Below are 6,000 nucleotides of genomic sequence, written 5' to 3' on the forward strand. Positions count from 1 at the left end.
ACAGCCAGAATCCGTCTGTCAGGGACAGACAAAGTGCCTCAAATTCTTTAAGACTGCCTTACTGTGTTGCTTCGGTAACAAATGTTTCTAGTCTGAAAGTGACACTTCAGGAAACCTCAGAATGGAGATTATTGCCAGCAAAACCACACAAACTAGTGGTTCTTCGGACGCATAAAACATTTCTTTTTTTTCTGATATAAATATATATTTTTCCACTTAAATTATGTTTTGGACATAATTATGTCCAGGATATGATTCAGTTGCATAAACATTTTTGTGAAATTTAAGATGTCCTAATGCATCCAATATATGTACTTGCATGGAGCTGACAGTCCTGCACCTTCTACAGGTAACAGCCAAGAAAGATGCCCTATGGATAGAATACCAGTCTCACGTGTCAGTGGGCAGCTGTGTTTATGTAATTTAACAACATCCTCACGGAAAAATTCCTCTCCTCCAACATAAGTGGGATTGGATTCAAAGTCAGGCTGCAGACTGTTAAATTTAGGAGTTATAATGTAAAGATTACATTATAACTCAGTTTCCTAACTATAGATAGATAGTGCTATCTATGAAACCTTGAACATGTACCTGCCCTCTAGCTGCCTTTATAAAACAGTGCAGGTCCTATGTTATCGGCCAGCTGCATGTGAATGTGATAGATGTTTAAAATGTCAGTAAGGAACTGAATCACACCACGGGTATCTGCAAAACAGTTAGATGTACAGGCTCCCATTATAGTCATTGAGATCCGGTCAGTTGAGTCTAGAGAGCAATCCAGCCCACTCTGTGGTAAACATTTACTGAATCACTCTTCAACGGCTGTAGCAGCTAAACTTCCAATGACAATACTGGGAATTTAGACAGGTAAATCACCTATATCTGGACATCTAAATTTAAATATGTTAATTTTCCAGCTGGATCCCTCTCCAGTTTTATCTTTGGAAAATCTTTTTGGATTAAAATAGAGATGAGTTCTCTGTCCAACAGCTCAAAATGTTCTGAAGAATTATAAGAGAAAAAAATGTCCATGCATGTATGGGGGTAGTTAGGTTCTCAGACTGCATCAGCATCAATCATACTTGATAAATAGATTTCAAATTTAGATGTTTCGCCATCACAGAAAGCATTGTTTTGGGGAGAGACAAAGGCACCTAAAATGGAATGAATGCATATAATCCATTTTTCATTTTCTGAACATCATGTCTTCTTTAAAGAATCCTTCAGACTCTGTCTATGATCAATGTAGATACACAAGAACTTACAAATGGAATAGCTCCCTTACGATGGTATGAATGATGTTCAGGAAGGCATACCTCAAAACAACTGGGTTAGTGAAGATCTACACTTTTAAACAGAGAGAATCTGATAACATAAGTACACCTTTACTGATTTAACCTCCATGTTCAAGGTGAGGTTTAAAGCAGAGCTAAAAACTGCCCTGACACCTAAGATAGTTGTTAGCAATAGTGTGGTTATTGTAATAAGAGTCAGAAAATAGATTTCTATTTTCTATACCTGTCAAAAGTAGCTACTGCCCACAAAGTCCTGGCTCACTAAGCTCAGAGAAACATTTAGCTTAAGAAATGGAAGAAACGAAACTGCAAAGTAGGGGAGATAAATCTCTGCAAATGCTGCTAAGGTCTGAATTGACTAATTGACTGTAAGCTAAATAACAGGAAGATATTATAAATCTTCCTCTGCTTCAGCTAAACTAATCATCTGTACACATTAAGACGGCATTTAATAAATGGTGCCCTGGGAAAAGTAAAAAATCTACTTGCTAGTGAACACTCTGCCAACAGCAGAGTGAAGCCAAGATTACAGTGGCCTTTTAACACAGTTAACAAAAAAATCAATAGCTTTTTATTTTTATTAAATTACTATCAGTGAAGAGAATGACTGAAGTATGTTTTCCATTTACTCCATGGAATCATATCTGTAAGAAGCTCACAAATAATTGGATACAGAACCCTTCTAACGACATGGCTCAGATATCTTTATTGTTAGAGCGGATGCTTAATACACTGCTTTCCAGTGGTTCTTCAACAAGGAGAAAAAATCTGAGGACTAAATAATTGACTGCTGCTTCAAAGAATTAATAAAAAGCACTGCACGTAGAGAGCAGTTATTCCTCTGAACGAACTGTGCTTTCAGTGGCTTTGTTCTGCTAGAAAGCCTATCAGAATTTCTATTACTAAACAAAGTGCATACAGCCTTCAACAAGGGAAGCAGAGAGGGGAGGAGAGATGTCATAATAATGAATATAAAACATGTTTTATTCCAAATACTACTCTCTTGAAGTTCAGATAACCAGACATCATTAAACATACCCTGAAGGAGCATAGACCAGCAAGATGTACATTTCCATTTTTAACAAAGATTTCCACTTCCACTTGTTCTTTACTATATACTCATTTCCCTCACTCTTTGTCTTGTCCTCTTCACATTCGTCTGCAATGCAATAATCAAAGGGCGTGACAGGGGGAAGGACTGTTGCAGAATTTCCTGTGAAAGAATCCCAGAGGTCCACCTGGCTAACTGTGACAGGGGAAACTCTCTTCCAAACACAGATAGACTATATCAATGATTTTCAACCTGAAAGGAAACTGCATAGCCCTACACATTTTCCAGAAGAGGCATTACTCCTTGTGTTGTGAGTTTCACCTTCCTTTACAATTTTTCACTCACCTCCAGGGATCTGCTGAGCACACGCTGAACAATTACTGTCTTCTACATAGCTCATGTGAGACCTGTTTCTACCCTAAGTACATTGGAGTACACTGGAAACAGCAAGCCTTTCCATTTGTCACGCATACTAACCATCTAGCGCCTATACGATGGGTGGTGCCAGTAGTGCCCAGCCTCTTCGTGTTCTGACTCATCTCACCCTAAATACGTCTGAAGGTGATTGCGTATGCAAAGCAAAGCAGCTGCCATGAGCCCCCCACACTCAAGGCATCCACAGTGGAGTGGAGCATGCAGAAATTAAGGGATCTTTACCTCCCTTAAGGATCCTAAATGAGGGGGAGCTCAGAAAGAAGTTGAGCAAAAACAACCAGGAGAGAAGCAATTATGGAAGAACAATAACCTCAGGACAGCTCTTTCCCAGCTATAATGCTGTTCTGAATATAAAGTTCCTTTATTTTTCATATTTTTAAGCACCTCAAAAAGTCTTCTCGGGTCTCAGAAAAGTTCTAGTAGCAGAGGCAAAAAAGCAGGTGAGAAAATTCAGTCAGGAGTAAAGAAAATATCATTTGCAACCATGTTCAGAAAAGAATAGAAGAACTGACTTTTAATAATCTTGATATACTCTGCCCTAAGTATCCCTGTTTATCCACACTGCCATACAACTAGGGCAGAACAAAACAATCACAAACAGTTCACAAGACCTGTAACTGAAAAAAAAAGAAAGCCTGTATTGAACAAACACACGATTTACCTATTTCTGTAATGTCTCCTGCAGCAGTCATAACAAATGCCTATGGAGGGGGTAAGAACAGTCCAAGCACATATCATAATTCCTCCAAAACTCCCAAGCTTAAACTATTTCCAGCTCAGGAAATTATGGTTTCTGTGCATTTATTAATCCTGGATTACCTTTGAATCCCATGCAAACTGCTTGAACTGATAGCCTCCTTTGGCAAGGAGTTCTCCAGGTCTAATATCTTTTACCCTAAAAGCGACCTCATTTGATTTATTTTGAGTAATGCTGCTCCTACTTTAATTTGACATCTCTAATTTTTTGTAGTAGTAGTAGAAGGCATATGGCAGTGATAATTGTATAGACCTCTATCACATCCTTCCTCAGTTATCTTCCTCTGAATGCTGAAAAGACTTTATTTAGTGCTAAGTCATTCTTTACATGAAAGTCATTCTGTAATTATGACCAGAATTCTTGCCCTTCTCTGAATCTTTTCTTTTTTTTCTCTTTTTTTTGAAGTGAAGGGACCAGAGCTACATGCAGCATTCAAGATGCAAGTAAGCCTTGCATTTACATAGCAATAAAATGGTGTTCTGTGTTATTATCTATTCCTTTTCTAAGAATTCCTGACTTTAGGCTCTTTATTTTGGCCACCATTTACTGCTGAGCTGATATGTTGTCAGAGCTGTCACAATTTTATGATCTGAGCCTGGAGTGGCAACCATTTATTCAAAGCTCATCTTTTTTTCATGTAAAGTTGCGGAGGGGTCCTCCTGTACACCATTTTACATGTATTTGCAAATACTTTCACCTATATAATGGGCCTGAATCTTTACTGACCAGTATCATTAGACATTTATACATATATAAATGTAAAGTGAACAGAATGAGCCATTTTGTGCCACGACAGCATGCAAACAGAACCAGAAAATCAAAACTTTGCCTTGAATTATTTACCCTATTTATTACTGCTTTTGGCTTCACTTAGGACTAAGTTTCTTATACAAAAATGTTTCTAGAAACAACGGTAACGCACATAAATTTTCTGAAAATTTATTACGGACAAATTGCTATTCCTGTATTTGGAATAGCTTCTGAGTAGTCCCACAATAGATCTCTGAAATAAACATGTGAATAAAAAATGACTACTAGCTTACAAAGCTGATGGCCTCTAAAGAGGAAAGAAAAATATTACTATGAAACTTTATTAGGCATCAGTATTGAAAGCTATGAAATATTACAGATTTGGTGGTATTCAAGAAGATATTATATTTGTAACAATGATTCAGAAAGCCATGAAAAAAGTAGTGACTTGAAAAAAATCATAGCATCCTGATAATTTTTTAAAAGAGTGTTCTACATCCATCAGGTGCATTTTCATTGAACACTGGCTCTATTTTTCTCTGTGATATGGTATCATTATGGCAGTAAAAAAATTATAATATTCATATCAAAACAATTAATCATAACTGTTCCAATATTCCATAAAATTTCCAGTAGCAAGCAATGATATGGCAAAACATTTGCATTTTGTTTTCTTTGTGACTATAATTTCTCTGATTTTCTTAAAACATTTTTTAAGTTTTTTTTCTTTTCACACCCCCATCCATCTTCACTCTCTCACAGCAGATAGCATGTTATTCAGTGCATCCAAAAACAAAAGTATTAAAATACTACAATTTAGATGTCATACAACATAAATGAAAAGCAATTTGTGGAAAACAGAACTATCCCTAGTCACATAATAGTTTGTTTAATCTGAATAATAAAGGTTAATGCAACAATGCATCATAATCTCCAGCATGATTTAATCTTGTAACATAAAGCTTTGCTGGGCAGGCAAAAAATAAAACCCAAAGCAAAATAACAACAATAAAAAACACAAAAAAATACACAACCCCCAAAACAGAGCTAGCCTTAGATATCTTCTCTGTAGATGGAAAATCATCTAAATCATTTCTACAGAGATATTTTAAACTGTATTATCATGAAAGCTAAGAAACCACCACTTATATTAAAAGACAAACAAACCTAGGGAGCAAGAATAAGCTGCATCATGAAGAAAATGAAGGCAAACTGGCATCTCGCTAATGCATAATTTTTGTCTAAGAGTTTTTCTTTCACTTCATTTTAGTTTCTATGGACACTGCTTATGTTTCTTAGGAGATGGCTCGGCACTATATGTGCTTCTGAAGAGATTCAAGGAAGAGAACGGAGACCTTAGAAGCAGGTAGGATATACAGAGCTGTATGGATGGGGGAAACCCCCTGAGAAACAGAAAAAAAGCAGTACTTAAAAATGGTGTCCGGGCCCCAGTGGTGTCGCAGGGTCCATCAACCTCTCCCCCAACTCACAGTGGGAGCTGCATTTTGGCTCTGGCCCTTGCCCCATGTGGCCACCTCTGCATGCTCTGGTCCTGGTCAGCCTCCTCAGCCTGGGCTTATCACCGCGGGCTCACAGGGCCATCGCGGGGCTGCAGCTGATAACGTGGGAGTGTAGGTTAGGCATGATGTGGAAGGAATAAAAGGAGCTTGATATGGCTAAGACGAAGAGGTTGGGTTGAGATCTCCATTGTT

The 6,000-nt window shown here is 37.6% G+C and overlaps 1 long non-coding RNA gene across 1 annotated transcript in view; it reads right to left on the reverse strand.

Moving 5' to 3' along the window:
* The window catches only part of LOC138062325 (uncharacterized), a 63,447-nt gene extending 57,911 nt beyond the window's left edge, over positions 1-5,536 (reverse strand). The window contains exon 1 of the long non-coding RNA XR_011136378.1: positions 5,456-5,536. This is a non-coding gene — a long non-coding RNA (uncharacterized lncRNA). The remainder of the gene's footprint in view (positions 1-5,455) is intronic.
* Positions 5,537-6,000: the final 464 nt, after the last annotated feature.

Source organism: Struthio camelus, chromosome 1, assembly GCF_040807025.1.
Source record: "Struthio camelus isolate bStrCam1 chromosome 1, bStrCam1.hap1, whole genome shotgun sequence".
Taxonomy (NCBI): domain Eukaryota; kingdom Metazoa; phylum Chordata; class Aves; order Struthioniformes; family Struthionidae; genus Struthio; species Struthio camelus.